Here is a 13,911-nt window from a genome sequence, read left to right as displayed (position 1 = left end):
GTATACATCTTATTTTATTATTCCTGACTTTTGTATGTACTCAGTACCACCTATTAGTATTCTGCTAATATGATTCTAAACACATATTGGTAGGGTATTACAGTTGGTATCAGAGCTGGTCGACCCTCGACCTAGCCGTGAGGCATCATTAGTAAACTTCTTTCTTCCTCATAAGTATGCGTTGCTGGCTTGATTCTACTGTCATGTTATTCAGTTGTTGAACTTGATCAACTCACCAATTGGATACATTATAGGCAGGATCGCGGCAGAGCCGCCGCGAGGACGCGTTAGCCCCAAAGTAACTCGTGTAATAGCTGAAGTCAAATAAGGAATTGTGGGTAATTGTCAGAGGTGGATAGTGCCGCATATGAAAGATAGTTGCAATAATAGTCTCGACGGGGGAAGTTGAAGAAGGTGGAAATTCCAGAATACTTTATGGGACAGAGTGAACCTTCTAGACGAAGTTATGTTAGAGGAATCAGTTGAAGTGGTTGAAGTCGTTTAGGTTGGGAGGATGTTGGGATTGTTAGACATAAGAAGAGAAATTGCGCGGAATAATTGACAACCCAATTGTCGTGGTAAAGTCTAAGACGACTAGAAGTTCCAAGATTTTTTGTTGGATGGAATGAACTTTATCTGGATCTCGATAGCAGTGAGGGAAATCCATGAAGCACCTAAGTAGGAATGGAGTAAGGGAATTCCGTGATGGAGCTGAGCTTTAAGTCGTTAGGAATTCGTTACTCGAACACGGTGGCAGTAGCAGACATGGACAGGGAAGTGGATGGATGGAAGAGTTTAGGAGTTGAACAGAGATATTGGATCTTTCTAATTACTCTGGCCTAGACAGTACTTTGAGGGACAAGGTTGTTAGACTCCGACTCGTTCTGGTGTACCTTAAGATATGGGTATCTATCTAGTGAATGGTTGATAGAACGAGTGGAAGTAGTGATCTCCAAATTGGGAAAATCTGGGATGCCTGACTGAGTGAAAGGAACTACTGCATCTCCTTGTTATTCGGAAATGCGTAAGTCCTAGAACTGCGCTAGGCGACAACTGAGTGGATGGATATGCATAGTGCAGTAATCCATGTTCCCTGCTAGTTGTGAATCATCTAATCCCGAGTAAAGCCGTAGAACTACTCTAGGTGTTGGGTACTTAGTTGAATTGAACTAGTGGTTGGTTGAAGCATCAGTGAGTTGACCGCAGTAGGTGACTGTTATTTGTAACCATGTTATTCCTATATGGTGGGAGTTAACATTCAGAACCTCTCGTGCGTGCCCTGTGTGAGTGAGTACACACCTGGCATAGGAACTCGAACTAGATTCGTAGCGAGTCAAATCTAGTTTGTTGCGTTCAAGGGAGGTAAACCTTAAACGTGTGACTAGAAGGATCTGAGTAGCGATGACCTCAGTTGAGACATGTCCAATCATCGTCAGTCGTGGTTATAGGATACGGTGGGGATTTTTATATGCTACTGGGTAGGTTACTTGAATGCATGGCCTTGGAGTGGGACCACCATGTTAGTACTACCAGATAGGTATAGCGCCACAATATCGCTATCACGCACGAGGCGCGTGAGCCATTCTTTCTGACAGATATGGGACATTGTTGACCTGAACTCGAGGTATGACTCAAATTGGTATTCGTGAGACGCGAACCTGAATTCTCATAAGGTAGGTGGGATAAGAATCCATATGTCGCGCTCGATGATGGAGGATTATGCGAGCAGGCGATAGTGAGCTGGATTAGATTCTAATGCTATGCTTATGAGGAGACCTTGGATGATCGAGATTGCTTGATAATTTTGGATTCTACATCGTAGATGCTTCTTGTTTCATTGGAGTTAGTGAACCTTTTATGCGTAATGTTCGAGATAGGATGTGTGTGTGATTGTCATATTCCGACCAGCGCATTATATGACTATTCTTTAACATTGGTGATTAATGTTAGAATGAATGAAGTATGCCTTGGGTTATCTCGATGTGAGAAGTATCGAGGGGAGTATCTGTAGATCCTCATAAGATAAATAAGGCCAGTCTCGGTAAGCAGAGACACATTGGTTTTGGAAGTGTCGTGGAATTTCAAAGGGGAATGTCCAAGGCACAAAGTATGATTCCTTGCATGGTAACTACACTTTCCCATTAGAAATGCTGCATTGGGTAATGCAACCAAGGAATTTACTTTAGTGTCAGTTTCAGAAATGAAAAGGCATTAGATGACAGTGTGGTTAAAGTGCGACATTGAAAGGATTTTTTATATTGGTTAAGCCATATGAATATTGGGAAGTGTTGTCATGCCAACGGTATGAAGTCGTATGGTTGAAAAGATACTATAGACAGGTTGACAGAGTTATCGTTGCAGCTGTATGATGCGAGAATTAGTAAAGTAAGGTGGATTCATATTTGGCAAGTATTCGGTTTCAGAATTTCTGAAAATGAAATGTATGACAAGGGTTGTACTCTAAGGAGAATTTTCCAAGGATGACAGAGTACTTAGTGACTTGATGTTAAGAACTACTCGACCTCGAATAGTAGTGTTGGTATGTGTGATTAAGACTCTAGCACGTGTCATAATTGGACGAATGCCGAGAAGGAATTGTTGCTACTAAGGGATTAAGCGTAATAGAGTAATGAAGCCAAGTGGGTTATGGACACAATATGGCTTAGAGGGTTCTATGAAGTGTGTGACCGGTTAAGATCGGAGTAGTGCAACAGACAAGGAAGAATAAGAATTGCCTGTAGTAGGTATGTATGGGGATACCTTTCACAAATGAAATTGATAAAGTAATGTTTGGTTCGTCGCAGACTCTCAAGAATCCACCATAATCTAAGGAAAATTGTCGATGGACTGGTATAGGAGGACGTTGTGGTTGAGGTATAATTAGAAGTTTCATGGGTTAGCTTGTGGAGAGTTTGAGCGACGTTGCAGGTCAACTGTGGACCTCCGTTTTCGGCCATACCTCTCGCGGAGAGATACGTGAACTGACTCTTTTTATTGTTTCTGCTTTCGCATTTTGAAAATTCAGAGAGTCGCCACCGACCTTTTATTTTATCCAATTAAGGAAAGGTTTATAAAACAAACAGAAAAAAGACCTTTAAGAAATTCTGGGTAAGGGGGTAGGTTATACAAAGGGAAGGTGTTAGCACCCTTTGTATCCATGGTTATCCATGGGCTCTTTATTTTGCTTAGCTCACTTGTTTTCGATCACTTTTCAATTGCTTTAAAATGCTCATATGTGGTTTCAAATACCTTGGTAAATTGAATTTGTAATGATCCTTGTGCGGATGTATACAAAGTGTTTTTTATCTTTCAAAAGATGTTTTTTTGAAAAAAAGAACGTTAACTTCGTAATGATCCTTGTTTGGATATATACAAAGTATTGTCTTTTTGAAAGTTTTATTTTGAAAAACAACAGTGTATGAGAATTTTGTTTGTTTTGATTTGAGCAAGCAAATTAGGAGGTCTACCCTGAGTTGTAAGGTCTTTATCCTATTTCCTTTAAAAATCTATCCTTTCACCGGATACAAACAAAAGGTTCGATTTTGTACTCGAAACAGTAGAATTTTGACTTTGATTTTGAAAAGAATGAGAAGGGATTAACTTAGGAGGTGCAGGTGTGATTGTGTTTGAATTCAGATATTTTATCTTTTGGAGTTAGTGATCTAACGGTTCAATTTTATCTTTGACATACACGCAGTTTATATGTGCTGGAATTTAAAATGCGGAAATGTAAAATGCGGAAAGTAAATATACGCTATTACATCGATTTGCATGAAATGTAAACTACGCCTATTTACATAGATTTGACAACCTATACATTTATCTAGGAATTTAAAGAGCAAGAAAATAAAGAAATGTTTTTGGATTTTTTATAATTTATTTTAATTATGATTAATGCATGATTAATTTAATTAAAATGAGGAAAAGGTGGAAATAAAATTTAAACCTAAAAATTAAGTTCAAAATATGTTCAAAATGTTTGCTAATTAATTTTAAAACAAAACTAATTTTTTTTGAATTTTTGAAATTGATTTGAAATTTATTAAGTCAATTAACACATAATTATGCAAATAATTACACAAATAATTAAAACTTAAAGAGAAAATAATTCAAAATATGTACAAAATTAGCTTATAATATATAAACAATATTTAATATGAGGAACAAATTTTTTATGATTTTTTGATTGGTTAAAATAATTAAAAAGCAAATATATAAATATAAACTAATTAATTATGCAAAATATTGAAATTATGAACAAAAATAAAATATTTTTATGTTAGAAAATAAAATATTATTTTAGAAACTTAAAAATATTTTTTGGGTATTTTTTGGATTTTTGAAACTATTTTTAATTAATTTTGCAAGAAAATTAAAATAAAATAGAAAAATAAATAATCAGTGATCAGATGTGGTGGGTTATAGAGTCTATAGCATGGACTGGAAAGGCTAGAGCGTTGGATGAGGAGATTAATGAAATCAGATGGTGGAAGGCCTGAAGGCGTGTGACACGTGATATACCTGCAGCACATTGGATTAGAAAAATTAAATTTAAAAAAAACGCGCGCGTGTGAACCAATGGGGTGAGGACACGTCTTCGTCTTCAACCTCCAGACACCACTTTTAACAGCGCTTTTATGCAAAAGCGCTGTAATTGATGAGCCCTAAATCTGCAAAAATAGCGAACAGGGGTAAACGTGCATAGAAATTAGGCGCGATAGGTCCATTCAATTCGTCTTGTTCCACTGAATTCAACCATGCCCTTAATTTGTTCTAATTTTGGCTCTAACTAAAAAACCCTAAATTTGAACTAGAAAACCCTAAAATGGTAGATTCGTGTACAAGCATCCAAAACTCAATTAAACTTCCAGAAATGATCTACACGTCAAACTAAGTTCAAATATATGTCTACATCTTGCTAAGCATGCGTGGATTATGATATACAAGTTGATTTTAGTTCGAACCAATCGTGACCTGTAGTACTTGGTTCAGTGAGTTTCAAGACTTGGAAATGATTGGAATATTCTCAGTGATGCTTAAGGAAGGTGTTTGAATGCTTAGTTTGTATTGAAAATGACTTAAACTTAAAATTCGAATTTCAAGTTTCTTTGAAAAATTTAAGTGATTACAAGTGTGTTACAAGCAGAAGTTTGGCTCTAATTTCGTTCTCTTTTATTTGTGAAGTGTTATAGCCTTTATATAGGCTATGTTGTGCTTAGAATTGAAGCCAAGAAGCCTTTAGTTGCCTTTGTTGAATTCTTGATTTTTTTATATTAAAACCTTTGAATTGTTGACCAAGTCTTGCTTCTCTTCAATGCTCTTGCCTTGTACCTCAATCTTCTGCAGAAAATTGAAGATTCTTGGATGACTCATGCTTAGAAACTAAGCTATCCATTATCCTTCCATTTTCTTTTTTCATTTAATCTTAAAATAAGATAAAATTAAGCCAAAAATGGATAAAAATGGTGTGGGCTTTGTCTTGGTCGTGGGAGGCCCATAATATCATGGCAAACATGTTTGAACCATGAAAACTTGGCCCCATTTGGAAAAAATACATTTTTGAGCAATGTTGGTTTTATGCATTTTCCCAAAATTTAGCCAACTTCAACAAGGTGTAAATCCCTCAATTTTTGTCATATGAAGGAGATCTTGCACTTTTTGGAAACCTCAAAGAGTCCTCTAACCAATGTCTTTGGTCTCATGTCAAAATTAGTTTTGATGCTCCTTGCGTGTCCTTTTGAAAAAAGTGTCTTTTTGTTGACTTTGAAAATGACCTGTAATGTCTTTGTTCATATTTTTCAAATGGTGAATGTAATGACCATGGGATCAATTGCATTTGAAAGATAATTGAATTTCCTTCAAAATGAGCTTTGGTTTGAATTTTTTGGATGAAGGATGAGAGAGTTATGGCCAGTCAAAGTTCAGTTGACTTTTTAGGAGAAAACCCTAATTTTGAATCTTAGGGTTTTGTTGATTTTTGATCTTTCCTTGATGAATTATGATCATCCAATGATCAAATGATGAATCTTTTGACAAAATATGGATGTTGACAAAAAATTTCATTTTTGACTGTCTGTTGACTTTTTTGGTCAAACGGGTCGTCTGTTGACTGTTTGAGCTGCTGACGGTGCGTCTGAGTGAATTGAAGTCTGAAAATTTGTGTGATGGTACTTTGAGATATATGGATGTCCATGAAATCCATTTGAGGTCTCAAAAACTTGTTTCTCCTGTAAAAACAAGAAAACCCTAGTCAGGGACTGTTTGTGTAGGAGACAGTTAAGCGTACCTGATTTTTGTGCAGTGTTGAGTCTCTGCTAATCATGTGATATCCAGAAGACTTCTAGGACAAAAATCTTGGAATTTTGAATTGTAAAAGATTGATTTGATTGATGGTACAAAACACTAAGAATTGTACTGCCAGCAGTTTGACTGTCAACTGACTGTTCAGGTATTAATGTAGCATTTAGAGTGAAAAATCAACAGTCAAAGTTAATTTTCTTTTTTGTTGTTTTTTGTTTTATGTGAAAAATTAAAGTTTATTTACATGAATTGTTAAAAACACAAACATAATAAATAACTAATATTTACTGTACGCGAGCAAAATTACCAATAATAACCCTGAAAATCATTTAATGCACAGAAAAATGAATATTTGACTGGAAGAAAACACACAAAATATTATCTGAATAATTAAGCAACATTATGACAAATAGTACAACATTTAATACTGACAGTACAAATATTACATACTATATTGAACAGTACGACGAATAAACGGTACATTTAAGAAATAAGAAATACGGCAAACTTTAAGAATGACGATTAATAACCCAAGCTACAAATAATAACATGTAGATGATTGGGAGTGCAAGCATCCCAGGTCCACAGTGTTCCGGGCTATGTAGACAGAAGAAAGACATGATCACCGTAGCAATGGTGATGACCATAAGAAAACACGTTTCCCACCACTTCGCCATTTTGTCGGGGAAGAAGAAAGGATGGATATGAAGTAGAAATTTGAGAGATGAGTTAGAATTTGATGTGAGATTTTTATGGAAAAATGAGAGGTATTTATAGAATGGAAATAAGGATAGAGACGTTGGGGAATGAAGTGATTCCGTACAAAAGGAAAATTTGAGTGGAAGTAAGATTTGAAAGAAAGTGTATGATAGTGTTGGGAAAAAGAGAGATGTATAGAATAAAGTTAGGATTTGATTTTTTGAAAAAAGAGATTTGAAAAGATTTTGAAAATAATGGAATATAGTACAAAAATTAATGGGAAACAAAAGATAATAATAATCTACTTGTTACCAGTACAGTCTGAGTTTCCTGATTCTGCGCCTGCAAAAGATTTAACTCTGTACCAATTGTGTCAGTACTATTTATCTGTAAATAAATAAATAGCATGTGTGAAGTAATAAACAGTATTTGGCGTTTGCGTAAGAATAAATTCAACTGCAAGCCAAAATACTGTATAAGAAAAATTCTAAAAACTAAGTATTTCACATGTCAGGATATTTATTGAAATAAAAATCCATGATTATATGAGACTCTTAATTTTTAGATTGGAGTTTTCTTGAAAAAAGATGCGGGCAAATTTTGGGGTATAACAGTTGCCCCTATTCAATCTTCTTAAACCTGAAGAGATTGTATGAAATCTGAAGGTAGAAGATGATTGAATATTTAGATGCCCTGAAAATTTGCACTTACCTTGATCAGAAGAGATGTTGGAAGTTGCATTTGAATGTCGTCTGCAAAATGTTGTTGGCAGATTAAAACATTACCTGAGATGGGCTTTTAGATGCCACCCGGCAATTGTATTTGATGGTTCGTTCATCAGAATGAATCCATTGAAGGATTTGAAAGTCTTTGTGTTGATTGTTTCGGAACCGTCCAAGGTTACCTCTTTAAGTCTAGGAGGATGATCGTTACGGAACTTGTCCAAAGTTTTCCGCTTTAGATTTTGAAAGTTGATCATTATGGAACCGTCTGAGGTATCAGCTTTAGATCTTCGATGTTAGATCGTTCTGGAACCGTATGAGGTATCAGCTTTAGATCTGTGATGTTAGATCGTTCTAGAACCGTCTGAGGTATCAGCTTTAGATCTTCGATGTTAGATCGTTCTGGAACCGTCTGAGGTATCAGCTTTAGATCTGTGATGTTAGATCGTTCTGGAACCGTCTGAGGTATCAGCTTTAGATCTTCGATGTTAGATCGTTCTGGAATCGTCTGAGGTATCAGCTTTAGATCTTCGATGTTAGATCGTTCTGGAACCGTCTGAGGTATCAGCTTTAGATCTTCGATGTTAGATCGTTTTGGAACCGTCTGAGGTATCAGCTTTAGATCTGTGATGTTAGATCGTTCTGGAACCGTCTGAGGTATCAGCTTTAGATCTGTGATGTTAGATCGTTCTGGAACCGTCTGAGGTATCAGCTTTAGATCTTCGATGGTAGATCGTTCTGGAACCGTCTGAGGTATCAGCTTTAGATCTTCGATGGTAAATCGTTCTGGAACCGTCTGAGGTATCAGCTTTAGATTTGTGATGCTTGTTTTTGAGTTGATAAGTGATCAGAATGAATCTTCGGCTTGATTATATCTGAGAGAACCGTTCATGGAATTCAGGTGAACACTGCATGTGATTGAGAACATCTTTGTTGAAGATATCCGTCTGCCTAAAAAAATCAAGTTAGTGATATGCAATGTTTATGATGCATGATGTATGATGTATGATATATGAAGTATGATATATGATGTATGATGTATGATGTATGAAGTATGATATATGATGTATGATGTATGATGTATGATGTCAAGCTTCTATTTGGGAAAATAAATTTCCGCCAGTCATCTGGATATGACTATATTGTGATTGTTGATGATCTTTTGTCTTGTTTGAGTACCCTCGGCTAGGGAACTTCTTTGAGAACCATGATACTCTGTTGAAGGATCTTTGACTACCGCTTGGGAATGAAAGGTAGTTGGAAGTTTTGATTTTGATGCCCTTTTAAGTGGGAATGAGGAAGATGCATAATCCTCCGATGCACTATCTGACCAAGTCCGGGTGTGGAGATCACACCTTCTGAGGATAGTAATCTGGAACAACCCTGTTGGGGGATAAGACTTCTTTTGGAGAGAAAATCTTATTGAGGAATTTGCTGAGAAATGTGTTTCTCTTGGGGATTTTTCTTCTGATGGGATGATGTCCAGATAATTGGGACATTACCTGAATGTTATTCCTGTTTTTCCTGGTAAACATCAATCATATTCAAATGCACATGTTCATTCAGAATTATCATTGGGATGTTTACGTATTCAAAACAGAAAAAGTGAAAATAGTGATTTTGAGCCTAAACTGCATTGATTTTTTTGAAAAAGAGCCATGATAGGCTGATTAGCACAGGGAGACAACAATCCTAGAAGTAGGAAATTGTCATAAAGCTTTGAAAAATATTTATAAAGATAAATAGCTATGTGAAAACAATCCAGTCAAGTTTCAATTCTGCTATGGCCAATCTGTCTTCGAGCATCTCATCCCTCACTTGTTGGAAGAAAGTGATTGGACTGATCGGTGTCTTTGATGTGTTGAATCTTGACGGTGAGTAGGCAGCTGAACGGAACACAGTTGTACGCTTTATTCCCTAACTTTTGCCTAGGCTGCCTTTTCAGGTTTTCAGCCTACCGGGATAGTATTTGTTTAGTCTCTAATTTTTGCCTGGATCGCCCTTTCGGGTTTTCAATCCACCGAGATGCTCATTTTTTGCCTAAGTTTCCCTTTCAGGTTTTCAACTTAGCGAGCTGTTTTTTTTTTGTTTTTTTTTAAGCGAAGTATTTTTTGACTATGTCAGCATTCACAGGGTGTGGGAAATCCTTGCCATCCATGGTGGTAAACAACATGGCGCCGCCGGAGAATATTTTCTTGATTATGAATGGTCCCTCGTAGGTGGGAGTCCATTTGCCTCTGGGATCACCTTGTGGTAAGATGATGCGTTTGACAACCAAGCCACCAGTTTGGTATGCTTGACTTTTGACTTTTTTGTTGAAGGCTTTGATCATACGCTTTTGGTATAGCTGACCATGACAAATAGCTGCGAGCCTCTTCTCATCAATCAAGTTTATCTGGTCCAACCGTGTTTGAATCCAATCGTCTTCGTCTAGATTGGCTTCTTTCATAATCCTTAGGGAAGGAATCTGAATTTCAATTGGAAGAACTGCCTCCATACCATAGACTAAGGAGAACGGAGTTGCCCCTGTTGAAGTACGCGCAGATGTGCGATAACCATGAAGAGCAAAAGGTAACATCTCATGCTAGTCTTTGTAGGTTACTGTCATTTTTTGTATGATTTTCTTGATGTTCTTGTTGGCAGCTTCCACCGCGCCGTTCATCTTTGGTCGATATGGAGAGGAATTATGATGCTTGATCTTGAACTGTGTGCAAAGTTCAGTAATCATTATGTTGTTTAAATTTGTGCCATTGTCCGTGATAATCCGTTCAGGGATGCCATACCGACAAATGAGATTGTATTTGATGAACCGGGCCACCACATTCTTGGTGACAGAAGCAAATGAAGCTGCTTCTACCCACTTTGTGAAGTAGTCAATAGCGACCAGGATAAAGCGATGTCCGTTGGAGGTAGTAGGTTTGATTTCTCCAATCATATCAATACCCCACATTGCAAAAGGCCAAGGAGCCGTCAGGACGCTTAATGGAACTGGAGGTACATGTACTTTGTCAGCATATATCTGGCATTTGTGACAGGTTCGAGAGTGATGATGGCAGTCTGTTTCCATGGTAGACCAGTAATAACCTGCTCTTAGGATCTTTTTAGCCATTGTATGTCCACTTGAATGAGTACCGAAGGCACCATCGTGTATGTCTCCCATGATCTATTCTGCTTCCTTCTTGTTTACACAACGAAGTAAAGTCAAGTCATGGTTGCGTTTGTATAGGGTTCCATTACTTAGAAAGAATTTGGCTGCAAATCTCCTTAGAAATTTTTTGTCGTTAATGGATGCCCCTTCAGTGTACTCCTGAGCTTCGAGATATCTTTTTACTTCATGGAACCATGGTTTTTCTTCTGTTCCTTCGGCATCGATCTCATTGCAATAGGATGGTTCATCTTGTCTTTAAACTGTGATCATCGGCGCCTCATTGTCCCACCTGACTTTGAACATGGACGACATGGTAGCTAAGGCATCAGCTAGTTGATTTTCCTCGCGTGGGATATGTTCAAAAGTGATTTCTTCGAAGTAAGGAATCAAACTCATCACATATTCTTTGTAAGGAATTAGATTCGAGTGCTTCGTGTCCCATTCCCCTTTGACTTGGTAGATTACCAAGGCCGAGTCTCCGTAGACTTCCAGGAACTTGATTTTTAAATCAATTGCAGCTTTAAGACCCAGAATACATGCTCCGTATTCGGCTATATTGTTAGTGCAGTTGAAGCATAATCTGGCAGTGAATGGTGTATGACCTCCTGCGGGGGAGATGATCACAGCTCCGATGCCATTGCCAAGTGCATTAGAAGCTCCGTCAAAAACCATAGTCCAACGGGATCCTGGCTCGGGTCCTTCTTCTGGTTCTGGTTGTTTGTAGTCATTGACTAGCATAATGTCTTCGTCTGGGAAGTCAAAATTCAGTGCTTGATAATCATCCACTGCTTGATGAGCCAGATGATCAGCTACCACACTTCCTTTGATCGCTTTTTGTGAAGTGTATTGAATGTCATATTCTGTTAAGATCATTTGCCATCTTGCTATTCTTCCAGAGAGAGCAGGTTTTTCGAACACGTATTTGATAGGATCCATCTTGGAGATTAGGAAAGTGGTGTGATTTAGCATGTACTATCTTAGTCGGCGAGCCGCCCAAGCTAAGGCACAACAAGTTTTTTTGAGTAGTGAGTATCTTGTTTCACAATCGGTAAACTTTTTGCTAAGATAGTAGATTGCGTGCTCCTTTCGGCCGGATTCGTCATGTTGTCCTAGTACACACCCCATTGAGTCTTCTAACACAGTTAGGTACATTATCAGAGGTCTTCCTTCCACAGGTGGCAACAAGATTGGGGGTTTTTGGAGATATTCTTTGATTTTGTCAAAGGCTAACTGGCATTTGTCATTCCACCTTTCCACTTGATCTTTCTTCAACAGTTTGAAGATCGGCACACAAGTAGTAGTCATGTGGGCAATAAATCGGACGATGTAATTCAGACGTCCCAAGAATCCTCTAACTTGTTTCTCGGTACGAGGTATAGGCATTTCTTGAATGGCTTTGACCTTGGCGGGATCAACCTCAATACCTTTGCTGCTGACGATGAAACCTAAGAGTTTGCCGGATCTTACTCCAAAGGTACACTTATTTGGGTTCAGTCGCAACTTGTATTTCTTGAGTCTGTCAAACAACTTGTGTAAATGACCCAGATGTTCTTCCTCAGTGTTGGATTTTGCAATCATGTCATCGACATACACCTCTATCTCCTGATGAATCATATCATGAAACAGCACTACCATTGCACGTTGATAGGTTGCTCCTGCTTTCTTTAAACCAAAGGGCATTACTTTGTAAAAAAAGGTTCCCCAAGGTGTTGTGAAGGTTGTTTTTTCCATGTCTTCGGGTGCCATCTTGATTTGATTGTACCCTGAGAATCCGTCCATAAAGGAGAATACCTTGCATTGTGCGGTATTGTCAACCAGTACATCGATGTGTGGTAAAGGGAAATCATCTTTGGGGCTTGCCCGGTTCAGATCTCTGTAGTCCACGCACATTCTGACTTTTCCGTCTTTTTTAGGTACAGGCACGATGTTAGCTATCGAAGGAGGATAACCTACAACGTTTAGGAATCCGGCATTGAACTGTTTTTCAACCTCGTCTTTGATCTTTTTTGACATATCAGGCCTACTCCTTCGTAGTTTATGTTTGACTGGAGTGCTACCTTCTTTGATTGGCAGGCGATGAACTACAATGTCCGTGTCAAGGCCTGGCATATCTTCAGAGGACCATGCGAATATCTCGACGTAGTCTCGCAGCATTTGAATCAGTCTTTGCTTGATGCTGTGTTCTAAATCAGCCCCTATTTTGACTTCTTTCTTTTCCTCGTTGCTGCCCAAGTTGATGACCTCAATTGGCTCCTCGTGACGCTGTATGGCCTTGTCTTCTTGTTCTAGCAGCCTTGCAAGTTCTCTTGGTACTTCACAATCTTCCTCACTTTCGTCCTCAGTTCGGTAGATCGGATTTTCAAAGTCATGACGGGCCATAACAGAATCGTTATTGACTGGATCCAAAGTGTATGTGAATCTGCATTTTATTTATGTGAGTGTGTGTGAAAAAAAACATAGTTATTTGAAAGCAAAGAAAGAAAGAAAAAGGATCACAAAATTTAAATATGCAAGCGTCCCATGATTTTATTGAATGCACATGATCATGATATGATAAGCCTTTAATAAAGGACCAGTGCGCTTCGGGCAAGGCACAAGGCTTTCAAGCTCATGGTTCGATAGTACAGGAACCATTTTTATCTTTGCACATTATACACAAAGAAAACAGGAAATGGCATTTACTCCTGGTCAAAGGAGATCACATCCTCAGCTTTCCAGTTGTTCAATCCATTGTTGTGAGCAGGGAGTATCCAGCTGTTCCATTTGCAGTTGTCTTCTTCATCTTCCACAACATTGATTTCATTAGTGGGAAAATGAGCCGGTGATCTTTCGGGATAAGCGATATACTCTGCTGGATACGAGATCCCAGGCTGAGATATCTCTGTTGGCTGAGCAAGATGCTCGATAAGGCCGTCCCATGCAGTCGGGATGATGTTTTGAATAGAGACTTGTGCATCCTGGTGAGGAGTGTATTCTGACAGAAAGCAACCCTCGTTATTTGGTATTTCCCTGGTTTCTTCAAGAGTGAAATTGTCATCGTAA

Source organism: Vicia villosa, linkage group LG4, assembly GCF_029867415.1.
Source record: "Vicia villosa cultivar HV-30 ecotype Madison, WI linkage group LG4, Vvil1.0, whole genome shotgun sequence".
In the NCBI taxonomy this organism is placed as follows: Eukaryota; Viridiplantae; Streptophyta; class Magnoliopsida; order Fabales; family Fabaceae; genus Vicia; species Vicia villosa.
The sequence above is the reverse complement of the archived record's forward strand: the minus strand, read 5'-3'. Positions refer to the sequence as shown.